At 40.7% G+C, this 24009-nt stretch overlaps 1 protein-coding gene across 19 annotated transcripts in view; it reads left to right on the top strand.

The window, feature by feature from the left end:
- Positions 1-24009, top strand: part of APBB2 (amyloid beta precursor protein binding family B member 2) — a 162038-nt gene that overhangs the window by 35712 nt on the left and 102317 nt on the right. For all 19 annotated transcript variants that reach the window (XM_083754913.1, XM_083754908.1, XM_083754906.1 and 16 more), the window contains one exon: positions 18415-18531. The gene's annotated coding sequence lies outside the window, so the exon portion shown is untranslated. The remainder of the gene's footprint in view (positions 1-18414; positions 18532-24009) is intronic.

Below are 24009 nucleotides of genomic sequence, written 5' to 3' on the forward strand. Positions count from 1 at the left end.
CACAGAGCCTAGGACTTGCCGATCAGAAGGTCGGCGGTTCGAATCCCCATGATGGGGTGAGCTCCCATTGCTCGGTCCCTGCTCCTGCCCACCTAGCAGTTCGAAGGCATGAAGTGCAAGTAAATAAATAGGTACCACTCTGGCAGGAAGGTAAATAGTGTTTCCATGCGCTGCTCTCGTTCGCCAGAAGCGGCTTAGTCATGCTGGCCACATGACCCGGAAGCTGTACACCGGCTCCCTCGGCCAGTAAAGCGAGATGAGTGCCGCAACCCCAGAGTCGGCCACGACTGGACCTAATGGTCAGGGGTCCCTTTACCTTTAACTTTTACCCAAGTTAAAATGGTCAGATGCAAACTGGCTGCCATCAATCGTGAATGGTGCAGATACATTTAAATTGTTGGGTTTTCCAGCCATGAACACCAGAGGTGTGTAAGAAAAGGAGCATGTCCTGTCTTTTTTTAAATTGCAAGAAAACCCAGCCCTCAAGAGCTTCCTTCCTTCCTTCCTTCTGTATCAAAGTAATGCAGGAATCCAGCTCTGAGTCACATCATAGATCCATCTATTAACCATGTCCGGCAGAAGCTTGGGAGCTAAATGCCTGGGCATCTTGAGCAAAGCTCTGTCACAGCCTTGCTTCTTGAATCAAACCTGTAATATCGTACATATGTTCAAAGTACCTTATGTTTTCTGCTACATATGTTAAAACCCTTCATCTGGTTTTGGAATTCTGTTTCTCCTTCTTTAAAAAACAACACACATTTAATTTTAATTTGCTGTGAGATTTCTTGATGTAATGACTCCTTGACATATCCAGTCTTTTTGGAAACAAAGCCACTCCTTGCTTAAAAGAAAATTAAATGACTAAAAATTCAGGTAAGTACTTAGCATTTAATTTCATATATTCTCAGCTCTCTCTGTGTGTGTGAATCAGAACTATAGTACTTCTGGAGAGTCCTTTTTGTTTATGGAGCCAGCCAGCCTGTAGGTTGTTGTTAATTTTATCAGTCATTCAACATTTTTCACTTCCAAGCTAACTGAAAACACCCTTCCTGGAGATATTTTTTAATCACTTCCACTGTGATCTCTGGACTGATAAGGATGCCTGCATCCATAGAAGAACAGCATTTAAAGCAAAACATTCTCAGAACGCTGCATTCATTTTCCAAAGAAAGGTTGTTTTTTTAAATGCTTGCTTTGTTACATAAATTACTCATTCAAAATGTCAGAGAGAATGTTAAGTAAAGCAAGTAAGCACAAAGATATTTCTCCTGTAACACTCACTCTCACCACAGAAATAATAACTGGAAGTAGAAGCAAAATAAACAAGGGCTTGTATGATGTGCCAGCCAGTCATTTCCTTCCAAAGCAGTTGGAGCTACCTTCAGTATACATTAATCACAAAGCAAATTTTACTCAGTTGGTAGTAGCCTTATATGATACATATGGATAATATCTCTTCATATTGCAGGTATGGCGTTAAGTATCTTAATGTATTTTTAATCTTTTGTTGGAAGCCGCCCAGAGTGGCTGAGGAAACCCAGCCAGATGGGCGGGGTATAAAATAATAATAATAATAATAATAATAATAATAATAATAATAATAATAATAGTTTGAATGTTCCTCAGTATCAGATATCCCTGCACACAGATAGCTAGCATGCTACAGACAGAGAGGTTAGTCTAGAACCTTCTCTCTAATGTGCTATTTGTGGATGTACAGAGAGCTTTTTTAATGTAAGGGAGCATTTAGACACTTACACTTTCATGGCCACCAGCTGTCTGAATTGATACAGTCTGAAAATGGGTAGGTCACATGAGGCTGCTGACTGCATAGCTTGGCTCTTAGACAGAAAACAAGTAACATTTCCAGGTCAAGCAATTTAGAAATTTATTTTTGAAATGCAGTTTTTATAGCTCCAGCAAAATGGTGTGTGCTGCAGTGATGGTCTTCTGCTGATTTATAGAATCGTGACTCCTACTTTTTTGCCAGTTACCCATGATGCTTACGCTCTCTTTTCTCTCCCTGCATTTAGCGCCTCAAGCTGTCAATTCTGCCACGCTCTTATGATTCTGTCCATTTCTCTTCCTCTCGCTCTCTCTACCGCAACACTGATTAGGGGAAGCAGAGAGAGCTGAGTGGCACTGAGACATAATAGGACTGTTTTCCTTTCCCCTTCCTGCCCTTTGACATAACATTACAATCAAGCGTTATATGGCAAGCATGTGATACCGTGCTTAGCATCTGGGTTCTGGTAAAAGGATAATTTCCCTGCTGACAGCAAGGAGGCCCTACTGTCATGTGAAATGATGGCTCTTCTAATTTGGAAAGCTTCTGTTTTCAAACGTAAAGTGAATACCTTAAATCAGTAGTTAAAGCGTAAGTGGTGCAATTTTTGGATAAGTTGATTATCCAGAAAGTTGAATTAAATCACGGAGAACTACAGGAACAGGTGATGGCTTTAACAAAGTACGACATCAGCAGTAGCATAATGGGTTTTTTGATATATATCATCTCAGCCCATTACAGGTTAACGCTCTGCGGTTTCATGTCTTCGGAAGTGTGGCAGGGTGAGCTAAGTATCATGTCTCCACTTCCCTTGTATTCTGCTGGAATTCCTGATCAACTGGTTCAGATTGTCTATGTTTTTGAGAATATATTGCCTGGCTTTTTTTAATCATTGGATGGTGTCTCTTGTCCAACAAGGTTGTGCCTTGTTTGGAGCTATTCTAGTGCTCAGTGTTGTATACCAACATCTACAGTGGTACCTCGGGTTACATACGCTTCAGGTTACAGACTCCGCTAACCCAGAAATAGTGCTTCAGGTTAAGAACTTTGTTCAGGATAAGAACAGAAATCGTGCTCCGGCGGCGCGGCGGCAGCATTAGCTAAAGTGGTGCTTCAGGTTAAGAACAGTTTCAGGTTAAGTACGGACCTCCGGAAGGAATTAAGTACTTAACCCGAGGTACCACTGTATTTGTGAACACAGAAGTAGACAGGTGTGAGACCAGGGTTGGAGAACCTGCTGGCATCCAGATACTCTTAGCACTCTGAAGTGTGCAAAGCTCTTCACATAGATTGTCTTGCCGTGCTTACACCAACCCTGTCAGATCATAAGCCCTCCTTTTGCAGATGGGGGCTGGGGCTGAAAGAAAGTAGCTTGTGTAAGGGCCCCCACTGAGTTGATCCAACAGGCAAGATGGGAACCAAGATCTTCTGGGACCTCAACCTAGGTTTTAAGTCGACATATAACACAAATTCTTGTTATAACAGAGTTTTATCCGTTTTTAAACTCCTTAAAACCTCTGAAATGCATAATCCTCTACCAAATGAGTTTTTCCCCCCAACATGGAGCGGGCGGTGGGGGGGAGCACAAGAAAGACACTTGCCTTTTGAGGTCAAGCATTATAAACATGATACTAACTCACTATATTTATCATTCTGAACTAAGCCTGGAGACCTAGGATTAGCAAATGGTCACATGTGCTTTTGGAAACTCATCATGATCCTCTGTCCTGTTCTTGTATTTCTGTTTTGTTTACATAATTCAAAATATCTAGTCCTGCCCATTCAATCAATTTACCGACATTGCTGTTTATATTGAAACTTGCTTAAAAACTTAATCACAGTACAGAACTAACAATAATAAATCATTACTATAAACATGTCTTCCGCCATGGAGCTCAAGGCTCATGGATTGAGAGACACCATATAAACTGAGTACAGTACCAGATGCATTATCTATGGTCCCACCTGCATTATACAATTAAAACATCACCGTATCACTTTGAACAGTCATGGCTTCCCAAAGAATCCTGGAAATTATAGTTAAGTTGAGAGTTATAGTTATTGAGAGTTGTCCAGGAGACCCCCTAGTCTTTTCAGAACATAATTCTCAGAATTCCCTTTGAAATGGAATTGACAGTTAAAATACTCTGCGAATTTTAGCTACCGTATGTGGGAGAAATAGGGATCTCCTAACAACTCTCAACACAGTTAACAAACTACAGTTCCCAGAATTCTTTATATGGGTAGCGCAGAAGCTCATAGAAAGCCCCCCGATTCATCATTAAGGCAAACTGTACTGTTGTTTGGATTAATTTCTTATGAGAAACACATAACACTACTAAAAATATGGACAGTAACAAGTTTCCACATATTATGGACTGAGTTCTGGAAAAATGAGCAGCCAGCCAAAAATATGCCTCTCAAGAACACTTTGCCATTTCCTGGCTTTTGTTTACTTTTTTTTGGGGGGGGGGGTATACACCAGCTCCCCAGTACCAAATTGTACATCCTCCAGATTTTTTAAAAAAGCTTTTTACCCCATAGCAAGACTCAATTCTCCTTTCCTCACCTATAATATTGACTTACCAGCAAGAGCTGATATTATTAAAAAGTTCATTGCTCCTAGTCACAGAATACATCGCATAAAAGATCACTTGTTGTCCAGAAGAACATTTACTTGTCATAATACGGAAACAAATATAATAAGACTGTCAAATTACAATATGTCACAGGAGTAGCAAAAAAAAAAAGTGAATAATTGAATGGCAATATAATGCCACTGGGGATGTATTGGGACTAGCACTAATATGGTTTTAGAGCAGATTGTTCTTTTGTCTGGAAATGACTTTAATCTTTGCTCTGTGTTGTCTGGAGGACTTTCCATTTTAAAATTTAAACCCCCTTGCTATCTACTCCATGGTGATATCTTAGCCTGGAGAGGGAACTTGTAATAAAGTCTAGGCTACGAACAATCCATTCATGGATGTGGGTGTGTTCTGAGTAACATGAATGAGATTTCAGAAAAGATCCAAAAACTATGTAGGTGTTCTCATCTTATGTAATTTTGATAAACATGTAGATTTTGGACTGGATTTGTATTCCATGCCAAAAAGAACAGAGGGAGGAGGATTTGCACAACTCACACAAACCCTGTACAGTTGAGAGATACAACAAAATAAGATGATATTCTTTCCCCCATGTTGTTTAACGTCTACAAAAAATTACCAGGGGGGATCATTTGGTGATTGGATAGAGTTCGTAAAGGACTGGAGGAGGGTTAAGAAGCTGTAGCTTTATCCAAATAAGACTTAGCTACTAATGATGGGCAAGTTCTCTGGTCAGGGAGGCAGTGTCCACCCTGCTCTTAATATCGCTTGTAACTTTTGTGGACCTCTTTGCCATGTTCCCATGTAATGGGAAGCCAAAGTGGAATAAAACATACTTTGCATGAGCTGCATGCTGGGGCCTTCAGCCTAATTGCTTCCACTTTGCTTCTCCCTGGCATGAGAAACGCAATAGCTTAGCATTGTGTCTGAACCTATAATCATTGTTTGTTTGTTTCTCCCTAACAAACTGCAACCATTAAGCCAACAACAAATTTTGGTTTGAGGCTGGCTAGTGGTTGTAGTTTGCCAGAGTGAAACAAGCCATCATCTGAGTACAGGTACAATGTTTGCTGTCTTGTGCCCAGAAAGGAGCAAAGTGGGAGCTATTGGACTGTGTACACCATCCTTTAGCTTGTGCACAGCATGGTTAATTTGGATGTAATTAATACATGAATAAATGATTGTACTGTATATGTATGTAGAGAAATGCAGTTGCTATCTCATTGGACTAAGGTTGCATTTATGGAATGAAGCAACTGCTATGTTGCTATATTCTTAACTGCAAGAAAAAGGGTAAGCTGCAGAATAAACCAGTAAATTAGAAGAACATTTAGGCCTTTCTAGAACATTCAGTTCTTTGTTTGCTTTGGTTGTTAAAGACATCAGAAGTTTACTTGTCACCAAAGGGAATGGAGTTACCCCTATGCAGTTAAACAGGCTACAGATTACTTGGTTTCTTAGCAGCTCAAGATGACTTTAATATAAGGCCATGGTTTCCACCCTCATAAACAACAATGCTTGTATTATACTTGCACATAAAAGAGGCGAGGAATGGGGTGGGGCAGGACTGCTATGAATTTGCCCCTTACATAGTCTTGGGGGTGAAATCCTTGATGAAATAAGGGTGTAATTTTTGCGTTCTTAAACAAATACAGCAAAGTAATAGCAGGTTTCAGAACGCGGAAAAAAATTGAAACCAGATGTTTTTGATTAACCAGAGAAATAACAAATTAAACAAAATAGAAAAGTCGCGACCAGTTACTCACTGAGACAGCTGCTCCTCACTTGCCTGCCTGAGAAGGATGATGGATGGCTTGCTACAAGATGAGAACAATCTGCTTCGTTTTGTCACCATTTTCAAAGAGGGTTTGAGTCTGTCAGCTGAAGCATTTTAGCCATGAGTGAAGAAAGGGTGAGGAGATCTTAAAGTGCCTTACTTGCAAAGACTATATCCCTTGAAAAAGAGTTCAGCACCTCTCAGGAATCAGAACTACAGTCTTGTTTTTCTATACAGCTGTGTCCACCCCACCTTTCAGTGTATTTTATGGTCTCCCTCTCATTTATAAAGGCACCTTCTTTGAGGGCTCTGCTCTTACCTGAATGTATAAAACGCTGGAAAACCCCACGAGCCTAGATTTTGCAGGTGTGACTTTTTAATTCTTAAAGTAGAACACAGCAAGTGAATTAGACAGCTCTACACATGTTATTAAGACTCCAATCCTATGCACACTTAACCTGAGGGTAATTTTTCATTAAACTTGGTGGTACTTACTTCTTGGTAGACATGGGCAGGATTGCACCGTTAAATTCCTCCGTATCAGAAGTCCTAATGAGTTCAGTGAACTTTAAAGGTAAAGGGACCTCTGACAGTTAAGTCCAGTCGTGAATGACTCTGGGGTTGTGGCGCTCATCTTGCTTTACAGGCCGAGGGAGCGTTTGCCCGCAGACAGCTAAATGTGTAAGGGACTGCAGTCTGAACCTCTTTATGTCCTGAAAGGTTAAGGTCACATCCACACCAAACATTTAAAGCACTCGTATACCTCTTTTGCAGTACAGTAATGGCTTCCCTCAAAGAAGCATGAGAACTGTAGTTAAGGGTGCTGAAAATTGTTTCCTCACAGAGTTGCAGCACCCATCAAGTGTGTTAGAAACTCAGATATATAAACCAGGTGCCAAATGGCTTCTTAAACCAGGATTACAGTTGCCAAAACGGAATGCCTAGTTGCCATTTTGGAGTCAGGCGACTCAAAAGTAATATATTTCAATGCCACTTGTTGGTTCCTGAAAATTGTTCTGATTTTGCAGATAAAATATAGGATAGAATTCTGCAGGATTTGTTGTTAGTGTGTGAAAACAGTCAAGATCCAAGGACTCACAGGCACGCAGCTCCAGATGGCAGAGACATCAGGTGCAAGTGGCCAGTAGTCGGGTACAAAATGCGCCTGGCGCCTGACAAATTTCTAATGCTGCCCTGTATTTTTTTTGTTTGGGGTTGTGAGACACTATAGCTGTTAAAGCTGTATAAGAGTGTTTTAAATGTATGGTATGGATTCAACATCACCTTTTTGTCATTAGGTTTTTCTGCTTTATACTTTGACCAACTTCCTGCAGCTGCCAATTAATAAGTGCACCTGGGTTCCAGCTTTCTCACACTGACAAGTCCAGGGCTATGTATTGCTACAGCCTTTCTAAAATTGCTAATAATAACACCCCAGACCCTGGCTTCAACATTATCCTCCAGGTACTTAGAATGAGGAAAAGTTGATGGGGCAGAGAAGGATTCATTTGAGTTATGTTCTTGGATGTGTTTTGCATAAGCCCTTCTCTGTGTTTTGTTAATGACAAAGTCTCTCTTTGCATTACCGTTTTTGGGTGTTTTCCCCCTACCCTAGGAAACTGTATAAACATTAATGTATGGGATTTTTGATTTAAAACTAGATTTTATTAGCTGCAATAGGACCGAAATACTAACAGTTGTAGCTTGGTTAAAGTAATAAAAATAGTAAAAATAAAGAAGTGTTTCTAACAATTTTACAAGGCACTCATGAATCACATGTTGGCTAGAGATTAACATTTGCTAGATGGATATTCATAAAAGGCACTATATTTAATTGTAGACTAATTTTGTACTGAGACTTAGATATTTGCGCCTTCTATACGCTTTATTGGGCTGGATCCAAAAGTCCTTCCAGGAATGGAAGGAGATTTGGTTCATACTTTTGTTAGCAGTGCAGTCCAGGTCTAATATTGTAAATTCCCTTTGTTCATATTTTCCCTTAAAATTGTTCCATGGGGCACAAACATTCTCTCACACATGCCCATTCAAGGCTGTTTCCCCTCTTCTCTGTTGGGCAAAGTTGGAACCATTTTGTTAACAGTGTGTTTTTAAGCTTATTTCTGGGTGAAAGCAAGGGCTATCTGGCATTGTCGTCATGCTCATAGTCTGGCCAGTGATGTGTCCAGTCACCGTATTTTGGCCTACCTGACAAGGTGGTTGTTAGGATAGACTGGGGAAGGGGAGATCTATATATGCCACACCACCCTGAGCTCCTCTGAGGAAGGATGGGACATAAATTCAAAAAGTGCATCTGAGGATCCCTGGTTATGTTGAATTTATCTCTGATCTATTATGGTATCTCAAAGTTAGTTCCCCCAACCCCTGTTTTTATGCTGAGAAGAAAGTCTTGCTGAAAGAACCTGTTGTCCAAAGCAAATAATAAAATATTTGCAATCAGTTTAACTTAACAACCTGAACTGTTGTTGACTTAAGAGAAGCATAAGTGTTAAAACCAACAGAAACTGCTAAATGAGAGGGTATTAGAAAACTGTGCTATGATTATACAGTTATGTAAATGCCACTCCCTCTGAATTGGTTCATTCTTAACTACAAAAGTGTTAACTTTTAAGAATAATTGAACATACAGCTTGATGTAGGTGTGGACACTATGTGAATATTACTCCCCTATTAATATTAGCCCCTAGAAAAACTTGAGTACATTTTAACCCTCGGTTGATATGGAGGATGATGGACATTTCCAGGGCTTGCACAGATATTATTTTGGCTTTATTTTAATTCCACTAGGTCACCCTAGAACTGAATTGACTTGTCAGGTTGCCTTAGGCAAGGCATAGTTTTCTTATTTTACACATTGCATTGTTTAGACATAGCCTTAGATTTCTGTATGCAAATGTAATGCAGCAACCTCACCTTAGCAAATTTGTATTGTACAGTTTCTGCTTTTTAGGGAGCTGTGATCGTCTGCATCTGTTTGTTGGAGATATACTGTAGTGGGTGGGACTTGAGTTTGCCTCTGTATAACATGTGAAACCCACTCAGCTTTCATTTCCAACTTGGAGATAATAACGCAGTCGCCCTGTGAAGGTAGATCAGCAAGGATAATTGTGGTAACATATGTGAAGTACTTTGAATAAAATGTTCTTGTTATTATGGGGACAGCGAAATTAAACTGGGAATTCTAAATAAATCTTTTAGCACGACATAAAATTGTAAAAAAGATTGTTCAAAACCTTGATGAGGAGATGCTTCTGCGCTATTTTACCAACTAATGTCTGTCCCTACCTTTTCTCCCAGTTTAAAGCAAGACTATAATAACATTTATAGTCACATCTGAAGGCTAAAAAAGGGTTCCAATAGCTAACAATTTCCAGGAGAACTTAAAAGTAATAGATTGTAGCTGCATGAATTGCTTTAGAAATGGTATGTTGATGCCTTCAAAATGCTGTGAGAGCCATTGTGCTGCTGACACACTGAACCAAAACAAATTATGTGGACATAAATCTTATTTATTTCAATGGATCTTTCTCGGACATAATATGCTTAGGAGCACAGTATTTGATATCTAAGGCAGTTGGGAAGCTCAGATTTAGGTTTTTTCCGCCCCTCAACAAATGACTACAATGCATCTTGATTACATAAAAGCTGCCAAAAACAAAACAAAACCCTGAAAACCTATGGTGGTCCTTCAAATGCCGTTATGGAGACAGACTTTAAAAAAAAAGTTTTGTAGACTTCACAGTATCATCAAACAAGAGGCTTGTTGCAGACTGCATTCAGACAGAACTTTCTGTTTTCCTGACATTTCCTTTCCTGATAATTCTTGCAATCCTATTCAAAGTGATTTGAATAATGCCTTCTGAATATTCTGGACTACAGCTCCCATAAGCTCTGGTTGCTAGCTGGAGCTGACGGGAGTTGTAAGTACGGTAAATTGAAAGCTTTGCAGGCCTGTCACCCACAACAAGAACAACCCCTGTTTGGGGTTATCATAAAGTTGGTCAGGCTGTGAACAGGAGCAGATTTTATTTCCCCCCTGGCTTTGCTTATCAAAGATCACACAGCCTTTGCTCTGCAAAGAGGACAAACCTCCAGGTTCACTGCACCTTATTTATTCAATGGGTATGTTATTTTTAAGGGACGCGGGTGGCGCTGTGGGTTAAACCACAGAGCCTAGGGCTTGCCAATCACAAGGTCGGCAGTTCGAATCCCCGCGACGGGGATTCCTGCTCCGGCGGGAAGGTAAACAGCGTTTCTATGCGCTGCTCTGGTTTCACCAGAAGCGGCTTAGTCATGCTGGCACATGACCCGGAAGCTGTACGCCAGCTCCCTTGGCCAATAAAGTGAGATGAGCACTGCAACCCCAGAGTCGGTCACGACTGGACCTAACAGTCAGGTGTTGCTTTACCTTTACCTTTATGTTATTTTTATGACACAGCAACTTTCTCTTCAACCCTCCTCATACCCCACCATGCTTTGGGTGGGCATGCTTAGTCCTCCTTGCCCCCCCCCCCCGTTATGATTGTCGTTAGTTCAGCAGTTAATTTTTTTAAAAAATGAATTTTTATAACACCGTGTTAAACCATTTCTTTTTTACTCTTGAAAAACACCTCGTGAGAGGTGTGCTTGTGTGCGGCTTCATGATTGACATATGAACCAGCCAATCTGTGCTGTTCAAGTTAGGCATCTTCTGCAAATTGGTGAAAGTTTCCCCCTGACTTCAGTCTAGGAGCAGTAAACTGTGGTGGTTGTGCTTCTACTGGACATGGCTTTAAAGGGTCGTATGTCGGTGTGCTTACCAACATATTTTCACAGTCTAAAGCCCCATCAGGCAGTCTGACTCAAAAAATATGGAAGGACATATGTGCTGACATGCATACTGACAGACACTTGGTGATTCAGATGGTGCTCAGCTTTATTCAAAGTATTTCATTGCAGGGGAAAATGATAAAACAATTTTTCATGCTTATGTCACCTGCTTGTATCCTGGTTTGTAATACATGAGTCAGCTTTCAGCTTAAGTACTAACAATTCATGTATGAACTTGCAGGAAAGAAGCAACTAAAATAATAATAATGAGAATAATGAGAAAATAACAAAAAAGGGCGTTTTTGAACATGCCTTTTTGCTAGCTAGTATTTCCTCATCTGAAATTATATTTTTACTACAATAAGCTCCAGAGCTGAATATATACTTGCTATAGTCTCGTTCACAAGTGTTTAAAAAGTCATTCTAGGTGCATCCAATTGATGCACAATTAGCAGTGCGATCTGGACCTGGTTTTTGAACCTGGAAGACGGCAGGGCTGGGGTGGGTCATAACAGGGTGAAGAGTCTTGATGCACGTGGGAACCGGGCACACGCAACTGAGTGTGGGTTGAAGGTCTACTGGTCTTTCAGTTACATAAGTACAGTGGTACCTCGGGTTAAGTACTTAATTCGTTCTGGAGGTCTGTTCTTAACCTGTAACTGTTCTTAACCTGAAGCACCACTTTAGCTATTGGGGCCTCCCGCTGCTGCCACAGCACAATTTCTGTTCTCATCCTGAAGCAAAGTTCTTAACCCGAGGTAATATTTCTGGGTTAGCGGAGTCTGTAACCTGAAGCTTCTGTAACCTGAAGCGTATGTAACCCGAGGTACCACTGTAATTGAATTAAGATGTTTTAAAACAGTGAAGAAACTGGTATGAATTACAGGCCATCACCAAACCTTCAGTCAGGAAGTTTTTGTACCCAATAATGCCATATTGTTAATTTACAAAGGGGGGGGGGAGCTTATTATAACACACAGCATATCAAAACTGTTGGTGAATACATTGTGTAATACTGCTGTATTCAGTTTCTGTAATGGTTAATTCGGTTAATTCAGTTTCTGTAATGGTTAATTCGACACTTTCCCAGTTATCTCTATCTTTGTGGACATCTCTCTAATCTGTCCATAATTGACTCTCAGTAGAAGCTTGTATTTCCACAAAGAGGAATATTTGCAGTGAGTGGCAGAGTAATTAACCTTTGCTTCAGGAGAAGACAAGTCAGTGGCTTCTGAGCCCAGACCTGGGAGTTGACTTGGCACTTGAGTTGTGAACTCTATTCCTGACTTTTGTAGCTGTTCAGTATGACCTTGAACAAGCAGTGAAAACTCTAGCCTCAAGCTTTTCTTACATTTGAGGCTTTATTCATACATATTATAGCTTTATAGTAATGGTACATGTGCTAGGGTTAGTATTCCTTGCGAAGCAGGCTGGCGATCTGTTTTATTAGATCACAGCTAGCCTTTACTACAGAAAAATTGCAGGGCGATGAGGAAAGTCTCGTAATTATCTTTGAGCCCAAAGCCACCACAGGACTTGTTTTCATTGCACCTTACAGGATTATGCATGATTTTAATAACTGTCCAGTGGGGAGAGATAATTTCCCTCCCTCCTTTTTATATTTTCTATAAAAGGATATGTCAGATTAAATAATCATGAGGCTTTAGATCCCAAGAAAGACCTTAGAATATGTGCGTAAATGTAGGATTGTGGGAGAGAGGGGCATGCATTCCAAGCCCAAAGAAATGGACCCATTATGGAACTCCTTTTTATTAGTCGTAACAAGGTTTCTTCTCGTTATGGCATCACTAAACTGAGGATTTTGTTTCTGTGAACTAACAATTGTGAAGGCTGTTAGGTTGCCAGCTTGGATAGCTCAGCTGGTTAGAACAGGCATAGGCAAACTCGGCCCTCCAGATGTTTTGGGACTACAACTCAAATCATCCCTAGCTAACAGGAGCAGTGGTCAGGGACGATGCCTGGGTTAGAGTGTGGTGCTGAAAGTGCCAAGGCTGCATGTTGGATTCCTGAATGGGACAGCTGCATAGGAGGTTGGGCTCGATGATCTTCAGTGTCCCTTCCAATGCTATTATTCTATGAATATTTGGTTTTGAATGCCTGTTAACTGATTCTTAGATCACACTCTTGCTTAGAACTACTCTGTTGAATGGTGTTCCCCAGTAAGCATATTTGGGATTGCAGCCTTAATTGTGCAGGTAGAATGAAGAGCAGTAACATTGTGAGGGGCTGCAGGGTTATGTTCCAAGAATATTCTGGCAGTAATACTTGGGAGTATTTAAACAAGCCGGATTTCACCCCGTAACAGGTTTTCGCTTATCGGCACCTTTGGAAGCCCACATTTCATCCTGAGCAATGTTGTGAATCTTAACTTCCGAAGTGGTGTGCTACTGAGCGGGCAGAACATTTATCTTCATCTGTACCATATTCTCCATCATTGCAGTGCAGTCATCTGCAAAATCAACTTGTGACAAAGCTTGCCTCTTTGGGTTTCTTACTGCAGTGCAGAAATAGGCTTGGTGCGGAAAGGCTATGAACTTCATTTAAAGGATACTTCATTGTGAGCTCTTTAGTTAATCACAACCCCCTTCTAAATAGGTATTGATTACTTTGGGTTTTCCCTTGCTAAGCAGTTTTCAAATGGCTGGCTTTTGCTAGGCTATGAATACTTTCACAGGTCATGCCACTGATAAGCCAAGCATGGGGATCCCTGAAGGCTGACTTTATGATGTGTGAATTGAACTAAATCTGTGCTGTGAAGAGTGGTGACTGTGACAGGTGCACAACTTTAGTTGGATTGGCCTGGTTTATTTTAGAAAGCCCCATTTGTTCCCTTTATCCCAAATACTGATAGTGTCCCTGTGGTGGGAATAGTCACAACTTTATTTAAATATCCAAGTAGCAGGGGACAAGTTATGGTGATTTCAAACTGTTAGGTCTCTATCTCATATCATTCACTTATATCCTATGCCTGCTGGATTAATCCTTAATCCTACTCAATTACAGGTCAGGTTCTGGTCGTATTAAACTCCCGACACCTCTTATGAACAGTGTTAGAAACTCAGATACATAACTGGTTGCCAGATAGCACCTTAAACCTAGGTTATGTCTGCCAAAACGGAAGGTCTAATCACGATCTTTTTTTCAAGACTACAAAGCAAAAAACCTTACCTTGCATAAGGCAGAATGCAGGCTGAGGTTCAGGTGAGACTCGGGTCGCTTCTAGACACCCAGTTTGTCCAGGTTTATATCTGATTTGTTTGTAGGGAGGTTATAAGACAGTGACTGTTTATTAAGCATGCATTCTGATCTTTTTGAAGGGAGGTTAAATGATGTTGCCTCTGAGGAAGCAGGTTTGTTGTGGATGACATCTCAATCAACTGTAATTGTCCAACCTGAATTTGCCGTTATGTGATTGAATCCTGAGAATAGCGACCATCTGGAAGCATCATCAACTGAGATTTGAACTGGGCAGAAATCATATTCTCAGCTGATACAGTAGATTTGGTCTTAGTGAGACTTGGTTTTAGCCTCTTCGTATACAATGCTTACTTTTTAAGGGAAAATGTGCAAAGAAACGGCTCTGTTTCACTGTCTGGTGCCTAGAAAATGCATTTATCTCGCCCCCACCCATTTCAGTTGTTGATAACGTTGGTGCGTTTTGCCTTCTGTTTATCAAAAACATCTGCCATTTGGACATTTCCTTTCAGATACCCATTCACAGCTTATCATGGATATCACAGCATATGCCGGCCACTTTCAAACTATTGTTTTGGTCTTTTGTTTGTCTATCCATTAAGCATGCTGGACTTTAATCTTTCTCCCATCCTTTCACTTTTCACTATGGTCATAATAATCAAGCATCTGTCATTCTTTCTTGGCTGTTCTTAGAAAAAGAAGCACATATAAACTAATAATGTGTGCTCAGATTTTATCCTCCTGATTTTTTAATAATTCTGGCTTTGTTGCAATGCAATATGAAAACCAAGAAAGAATACTGAGTAGTTCCAGTAGATTTTGAATTAGATGCATAAGAAGGAGACTCATTGTGGTATTTATTTATTTATTAACCAGATTATGCTCAAAATGGGACAATAACATATTTTTGAACTGCTTAGATTTTTTAAAAAATACTAAGCAATATATAAAAATACTTACTTTTCCTGTTTAGTTATGTGTATTGTTTTCTGTGTACACACACACACACACACACACACACACACACACACACACACACTATAAATAGGATTTTGGTACATGAAAGAGTTTAAACAAGTAAAATATAAACTACTGGGTTTTTACTTTCAAATGTTTATAAACCCTTCATCAATGTCAAATGATACAAAACAGGTAGATTCTTCTAACACAAAAAGCAGGCGAAATCATAGGACAAAGAAATAATAATAATAATACATAATAACACATAATTTTGAAAAACACTTGATTATTAAATATGAAAGGTAAATACATGGAGTCATCCACAGTTTATTAATCATCTCAAGACCCTCTGAGCCTTTTAGTAACCTGGACTCCAGATCTTCTAGTTATATTCTGTATTTGTCCACAGTTCAAATATAAGTCATTCTTATACTTGTTCGGCATACGCCTTTTAAACCATGAAGTATTAATCATGAGTAGTGATCCTGAATATTCCAATATATTATTGGACTAAATAATGATTGTATTATATTGTGCTCATGTAAGCTCTGTGTGGGTTTAGTTCAACTACGGTAAAACTTGCAAAAATTTAAAGTGAGCAAAATTTCTTTAGACAAAACCTCAGTTTAAACAGGCCAATGCAATTGCCCGTAAGGATGTAATTGCAGATGTAATCAGTTTGAACAAATGAAACCAATAATTCTTATTTGCAAACTTTGCAGTCAGGCAGTCTAAAAATGTTCCTGCAATCCACCCAAGTGTTGGATGCTTCAGTTGAGCTCTCTCCTTTCGCCCCAAAGTCACTGGGCATCTGCAACTAATGGCAGCATATTAAATATAGCTTGAAGGACCTATTCCTGGCATCAGAGTACAACCACAACAAATAATACAAGATATACAAGAACTGATTCCCCCATTCCCAAGCTAATTTTATATATATACACAGTGGTACCTCGGGTTAAGTACTTAATTCATTCTGGAGGTCCGTTCTTAACCTGAAACTGTTCTTAACCTGATGCACCACTTTAGCTAATGGGGCCTTCTGCTGCCGCTGTGCCGCCGGAGCCCGATTTCTGTTCTTATCCTGAAGCAAAGTTCTTAACCTGAAGCACTATTCCTGGGTTAGCGGAGTGTGTAACCTGAAGCGTATGTAACCCAAGGTACCACTGTGTGTGTGTGTGTGTGTGTGTGTGTGTGTGTACACACACACACACACACACACACACACACACACTAACTACTTCAGTTTACTTCATACAAGAGAAGGGCCCAGAACTTTTATACAGCTTCCACAAGAGACCAAAGCTATAAGAATATCGCACAGGTATTTGCAAAGAATGATTATCTCTCATCTTTCCAGTCATAAACCCATTAAGGCGTCAGACCTTGACAAAGGTTAGAAGTTTATAGTTTTGTTGCTTCCAGGAAAATGTTTCGGCTGTCGGTGACCCCGAGTTCTGTGGTACCTGTGAGCAAAATGCTGCGCATAGTTGTCATTCCGTACAAAATTGTCAGCCTGGGGAATTGCTGGGGGGACCACGAGCAAGCGCCGTGACATGTACTTCTGCAAGACTAGTCTTGCTGAGAAGAGAACCGCAGAAGCGGTCGGCAGATTTGTTTTGGCTTTAACTTGGTAATGCAAATTTAAATACCCCTGTCTCTTTTTTTAAGCAGCTGGGACTATTCAGATAAATTAATTAATTCAAAATACTAGATTGACGGGTATCTCAAATCCTGCTGGCAGGCACCTCTAAAACAGGGAGTGCCCAGATGTAAGTGCGCTCTCACTGATGGCTTGGGGAGCAGTGTGCAGTGGTACCTCGGGTTAAGTACTTAATTCGTTCCGGAGGTCCGTTCTTAACCTGAAACTGTTCTTAACCTGAAGCACCACTTTAGCTAATGGGGCCTCCCGCTGCTGTCGCGCCACCACCATGCAATTTCTGTTCTCATCCTGAAGCAAAGTTCTTAACCCGAGGTAATATTTCTGGGTTAGCGGAGTCTGTAACCTGAGGCGTATGTATCCCAAGGTACCACTGTACACATAATTTTAGGCACAATCCACATCTGTCCTGTAGTTTCTTATGAAATACTGTGTTTAGATGGACCTGATAGTAAAAGTGACTTAGGAACATAAGGAGAAAAAAATAAGTGCTAAAGCCAGAGGGATGCCATTTATGAGTACGTTGCATAAGGCACTCATATATGAGCTACCTGTTCAATATCTCTCCTCTTCCCTCCTCTTCCCTTCAATCTCCTTTTTATTATACATCCAGATGCTTTGGTTAGCAACCTTTAATTATTGTATTTTCTTTCTTGGTTTTGAGGTTGAGGTTGGTAGGTGGGTTTTGTTGTTTTTGTAGCCTGTTTGATTTCAATATTTATTTTTAAGCTTTATTGAACAAAATTAATTTAAAAACCTGCAACATAATTGTATTATTATTATTGAAGGGTTCAAAACTTTTATGTGCGAATGAATTCTAATTACTAATTAAATTACTAATTACTAATTAATTACTAATTAAAGTAAATGACATGCTGAAAAAAGGATAAATATTATTATTTATTAGGCTTTTCAGATCCACCCTTCCTTCTACCCTTCCTTCAAGGCAGAACACAGCAATAACAAAATACAGTCATAATAAAACCATCGTTAAAATAGCAACTAAAGCCTGTACTGTATCAACATTCAAAAACCTGAAGCAGCAGACTCAATAACACTTGAGTTGATGAATTCTTCATTATATATCTTCGTTATATAACTATTTGTGCTTTTACCTTGCATTATTATCTTGTGGTCTGCCCTGATCTCTTGTGATGAAGGGTGACATAATAATAATAATAATAATAATAATAATAATAATAATAATAATAAAAGTGAAGCCACTGTAGCACAGATCACCAGCTCACAGAGCCACTGTAGGAGGATAACATGATTTATGAAATTGAGCACCTCTGAAAAGTCGGGGATAATCAATAGGATAGCACCCCCACCCCCAACTTTCTTATGATAAGGGTAATCAATTACAGCAGCCAAAGTAGCACCCAGGTCTGAAGTGAGATTGAAATGGGTTTAGATAATTCACCCTTCAGACATGCCAGCAAATGGCAGCCAGCACTCAATATTACAGCGCTAAGTTTGAAGTATGAAATATAAGCGACCTCTTGCTGAAACAAAAGAGATATTGTGGCTTTTGTAATTGATAACTACAAACTTTCAGCTTTCGTTCTCTCTCTCTTTTCAGCATTTTCAGATTAATTCCTTCAAGATAGCATATCAGAAAATTAGTTCCTCTGGTGCTTGCGTCAAGGGCTAAGAAAAGTGGCCTTCCGTCGAAGCCTTCACCCAAAGGCTGGAGAGAGTAAGTATTTCAGTATAACTACTTTGATTTGTTCCATCAGGACTCTGCAGCCTGTGGCAATAAACCAGGGGTTGCCAACCATCTGCCCAGTGACCTCCGGATGAAAGAGAAATAGCCATAGCGGTGGAATGCCAATTCTGACATTGCACCAAACTAGTAAGAAGAAACAGCTGTTTGCCAATCCTCTTCACACCATGGTTTGTCAATTCAGATGTCACATTAAACTAGGAATGGCAAACCCATATCTGGCCAGCAAAGCCATTTTCAGTTGACCATTTCCTGTAGAAGGTTTTCCCTGTTTCCTGCATTCTAGGACCTTTCTAGCAATGGTGCAGTGCCAGAGAGAGGAGAAGGGCCTTTGCTTTCCTTCATATTGCGGTGTTGGGCTGAGAGGAGAGGTTGCTTTCCTTTTAAACTAGTGCTACGGGGTGGGATGGGGAGGGAAGTGCAAACACTTTCCCTTGCTCTTTAGACTTTCTACTTTGGCAACCAGAGGAAAGATAATCAGTAATCAGCCCATTCCCTCCAACATTTCTCCGATGAAAATAGGGACGTCCTAATGAAAAGCAGGTGACATGGGTGGCGCTGTGGGTTAAACCACAGAGCCTAGGGCTTGCCGATCAGAAGGTCGGTAGTTTGAATCCCCGCGACGGGGTGAGCTCCCGTTGCTCGGTCCCTGCTCCTGCCAACCTAGCAGTTCAAAAGCACGTTAAAGTGCAAGTAGATAAATAGGCGTAAACGGCGTTTCTGTGTGCTGTTCTGGTTCGCCAGAAGCGGCTTAGTCATGCTGGCCACATGACTCGGAAGCTCTCTGCGGACAAACGCCGGCTCCCTCGGCCTATAGAGTGAGATGAGCGTGCAACCCCAGAGTTGGTCACGACTGCACCTATTGGTCAGGGGTCCCTTTACCTTTTAAGGAAAAGCAGGACATTCCAGGATCAAAAAAGAAGCCAGGACGGCTTCTGTAAAGCCTTGCCCAGGTCTTCTCCTTCATAGACCTTGATGCCATTTGTGTCTCTGCTGCCAAAACGAGCAGTCTCACGACTACTTCTCCTCTTCCCCTCCTCCCACTTCTCTCCTCCCAGCCCATAATGATGCCTAGTAATGCTAGATACGACCTGACCACATTCTAAGTTTCTCTGCTCCCACAAACGGTGGCCAATGAGCAGGGGCAGGAAGTTGGGTTGACAGCGTGTCATACACTTTTGGTTAGTAGACATCACAGGGAAGTCAATGGGGAGAAATGGTCTCCTTCAGTCAACTGCCAGGCAACCCCTCGCCATGTTTATTCCAGCCTTAGCAAGTTTGCCTGCTGCAGAGAGGCCATGGCTGCTTTTCTGCTGCTGCAGCATCTACTTTTAAAGGAGTCTGATTTGCATTAGGAAACTCTGATGCAAGATGTGGGATAATTACATCAAGGAGAGAGCAGGAACCTCTTCACTGTATTCTACAGACTGATTTCTGTCCTAAAATTTTTAAACGCCCAAGGGGGAGGAATTAGAGCAATTCAGATATTCTGACTAAGTACCACATGCTTCTCGTTTGAAGGGTCCCAACCAAAATCTCCAGTCCTTGATGACGCTAAAAGCCCGAGAGAGAGCCAGTTAGTGGGTGTTAGTGGGAAGAGTGGTGGGTGTGGACTGAGGAGCCCTGGCTTAAATCCTCTGTCACTTGGGAAATAATTACTATTTTTCAGTGCACAGTGTACCTTGGGTTAAGAACTTAATTGGTTCTGGAGGTCTGTTCTTAACCTGAAACTGTTCTTAACCTGAAGCACCACTTTAGCTAATGGGTCCCCCTGCTGCCACTGCGCTGCCGCTGCACAATTTCTGTTCCCATCGTGAAGCAAAGTTCTTAAGCCCAGGTAATATTTGTGGGTTAGTGGAGTCTGTAACCTGAAACGTATGTAACCTGAAGCGTATGTAACCCGAGGTACCACTGTAACCTACTTCAGAGCATGTTTGTTAAGAATACATGAGATACTTGAAGAAGGATAACGTGGCATGTTTGCTTTAGGGATTTTTTTGCCTGGGCCTGTTTCCTAACTGAACTCGGAAGTAGCAGCATTCATGAAATAACAGTTTTGTCACTTTCGGGATTTTGGGTGCATGTTGTTAGGGAACATGGCTTTGTCTGCCACTGTGGGCTAGTGGTCAAGCTGTAGTTGGGCTGTGAGACGTAAGACTGCAGGTGAAGGAATCACTTCATGATTGAAGGCTCTCTCTACTCTGAAGACGGAGTGGGAAGGCGTGTACCCCTCATCTCTCCCTGGAGGAAACCATGGGGCTTGAGGGGCTCAATGTCCGAACAAGCCCTAAGTGGCATTCCAGACAGTTCCTAAAATTGTTGGCAACTGATAACGATAAAATGTCTGTGTTGTAGGATTCTTCTTTGAGAGCCTGTAGAGATATGGCATGCGTAGGTTTTCTGATGCGTTTGTTCATACTGACAGAAATATGAAGGCATTTTCTTTTTCCTGCAGTATTGATAACAATGTTCTGCCGATTTTCCTAATGAGTGCTTTTTTGGCCTCCGTTATTTATTTTTTGTACTGGTACATTTTTACTATATCTTTTGTCAAATTGAGTATGCAGTACTTCAGCGGGGGAAAGGGAGCCCTCAAGCTCTGTATTGCTTTTCGCTTACCATGCACTTTTTCACCACACAAAGTACTAGAGTTTATCTGATTTCTAATCTGATATATAATCACTGGTATTTCTTGGCACACTTACTCAGAGGCTAATTGTAAATATTTTATTGGCAAATGGTGTATAATTTATTTTGCCATTGTATTTGTTGTCCAAGGTAATCAGAAGAACATAAAAGCTCTCTGGTTTCCTATTTGAGAAGTGTTTGAATGACTATGACTAAAGCTTTGCTTTATTCTCAAGCTTTATAAAAGTTGTACAAATGCGTAAGACTAATAATTAAACTGGAAGAAAACATTGAGTACTATTTTGCATGGCTACCATTTTAAAAGGTTGTTTTCTTTCCCTAAGATCTTGCTTTTTTCCTGTATAAAATTACCCCACTGTTCTTGTAAGCCTGAATTTCTGATAAACCACTGGGGAAAATATAAGTCCTGTTTTTAGCCATGTTTCATGAAAAGAAATTTGGGGTTCCTTGGAAGCTTACTTAGAGGCTTCTCAATGAGATTATAATTAATGGCGGAAAGTTTAAAAGAAAGGTAGACCACTGCTATCAATCTTAATTTGGGATCTGGAGTTTCAGTGGACAGTTGGGTGTTTTCCAAGAAATACTCTCAATTGATGCATGGAATCTCTGTATCTTGCACTGAGTTATAGGGCATGTGCAGTGTTCATTAGCTGTGGCCTTTGTAGTATTATTTTTTTAGCTCTCTCAAAACCCTGCGTCACAAGAAAGGAGGCAGAGAGTTCCAGCTTCATGTCAGCAGATTGCTTTTCACGTTTCCATGAGTTTGGGGTCATGTCTTCCAAAATTGTCTTGAGGGATTCTGATACATGCTTAAAAATTGTTTTTAACTAAAAAAGCAGAACTAGTCTAAGGGCTTCGGCTTTAATGGGCATTATAGTGGTACCTCAGGTTACAGACGCTTCAGGTTACAGACTCCGCAAACCCAGAAATAGTGTTTCAGGTTAAGAACTTTGCTTCAGGATGAGAACAGAAATCGTGCTCCTGCGGCGCGGCAGCAGCAGGAGGCCCCATTAGCTAAAGTGGTGCTTCAGGTTAAGAACATTTCAGGTTAAGTACAGACCTCCGGAACGAATTAAGTACTTAACCTGAGGTACCACTGTATTCCGTTTTGTTGGCTTGATTTCAGTAGGCTGTGAGAAGGAAATATATATAAGCCCCAAAGGGAAAGTCACGTAGCCTGACAATACAGTTGTTATATGTAGAGCAGAAGGTGAGAGTCTCTTGGGGTGTATCTCCCTGAGCAAAAAAAAATCTCCATTTCATGCAGCTTTCTTGAAGGCAACAGCAACCATGGTTGCTGGGCAGTGCTGTGACAATTCAGCTCCTGGTATGTTGTCTTTTACAAATGGAATTATTTGCAATTATATCAGATGTTGTGGAAAGTTGTCCACATCACATGGGGAGAAAGGAAAGCTCAGAAGGCAACTTGAAAACAAGTCATGGGTTGCAGTGTAGTTGTTTACTTGGCTTCCCCCTTTCAGAGATAATAATGTAGGACAGCACCACAGGGAGCAGACATTTTTCTAAACCTCAAAAACAAAATTAAAATGCACAAAGTTCATTTTGTTATTTGTTTTGTGTTCCTCCAGTTTTTTAAAAGAGCCCTCACTTGATTATTAGGCATATACATTTTGTTTTTTGTTTTGTTATTTTAGAGAGCCCCCTTGCACTTGTTTTCTTTGCTCCAGAACACATGCTTATGTTTTAGGCTGGCATTCCTGGTCTTGTGAAAAATGAATGGTTTTATTTTTAGAGAGGGTAACACATCATCATTTCTCCATAGCATGTAGCTTGATAATAATTCTTGGCACTATCCTGAGGTTCCTTGAGATCTGGAGGAAGCAGCTGGTCACAGTACACAATATAAATTAAGCAAATGAGGCAATTTGGTGGTGGGGACACAAGTGGGATTCCTGTGATATGTGATGCTCAGGGTGACCTCATAGACTATGCCCAGTGGGAACAGACCTGCTAGTTCTTTCCTGTATGCCTTATTCCTGTCTCTGTATTATCTGAAAGCACCTGATTTCCATTACTCTTAACGCAAGCCCAGCCTACAAATTCATACTTAATTTTTAAAATTCCTTTCCTGCTTCTCTTTTGCTGGTCGTTGCCTCCGTCCCAGAGCTTTTTCTCCTTCCTCAGCTGTTGCATGCCATCCTTTTTATGCCTTTCCCTTATATATCTGGCGTTTCCTTGGGGAAAGATGCAAACTACCTTGGACCTACCTTGTCCTGGCAGCCTCAAGACCGACTGTTAACCCAGGTGTGTTTCCAGCACTTTAAGCATTTCCCTGCTATAGTCCAGGATGAAAGAATATGCTTGCTAAACAAATGTAAATTGACACTGAAGGAGCCCCTTCCCTCCTGGTGATTCTGTATAATACATAAAGAAGCTGCATTTGGGAACTTAATGCAAGCTCAGCAATGGTGGAAGTGAGGTGGAGATTACATTTTTCCGTGAGATGCTTAAAAATGCACTTGAGGTTCTCTTGGAGTGTTTGCATAACACCACAATGGATGTTTATGCAGGAGGGATATTCAATCCCTCAGAAATATATCTGTATGACACCGTAGGAGGAAGAGATGGATGGTCATTCTGGCATTAGATCCCTGATGGTTTTTTATCAGTCAGAGGAGATGTGCCAAGCATAGAGCTATCCGTCAGCGGGTTGGCAGGGCATAGAAATTTTGCTGTACAGAATTCTTTGGAGATGCTGGGCCTGTATGCTTTTGAATTCTGTTTTATTTTATGAATAACTTTAGTAGAAGGCCTAGTTTGTAATGCATATGTTTGTACTCT

The sequence above is a fragment of the Podarcis gaigeae genome, assembly GCF_964106915.1.
Source record: "Podarcis gaigeae genome assembly, chromosome: 9".
Classification (NCBI taxonomy): domain Eukaryota; kingdom Metazoa; phylum Chordata; class Lepidosauria; order Squamata; family Lacertidae; genus Podarcis; species Podarcis gaigeae.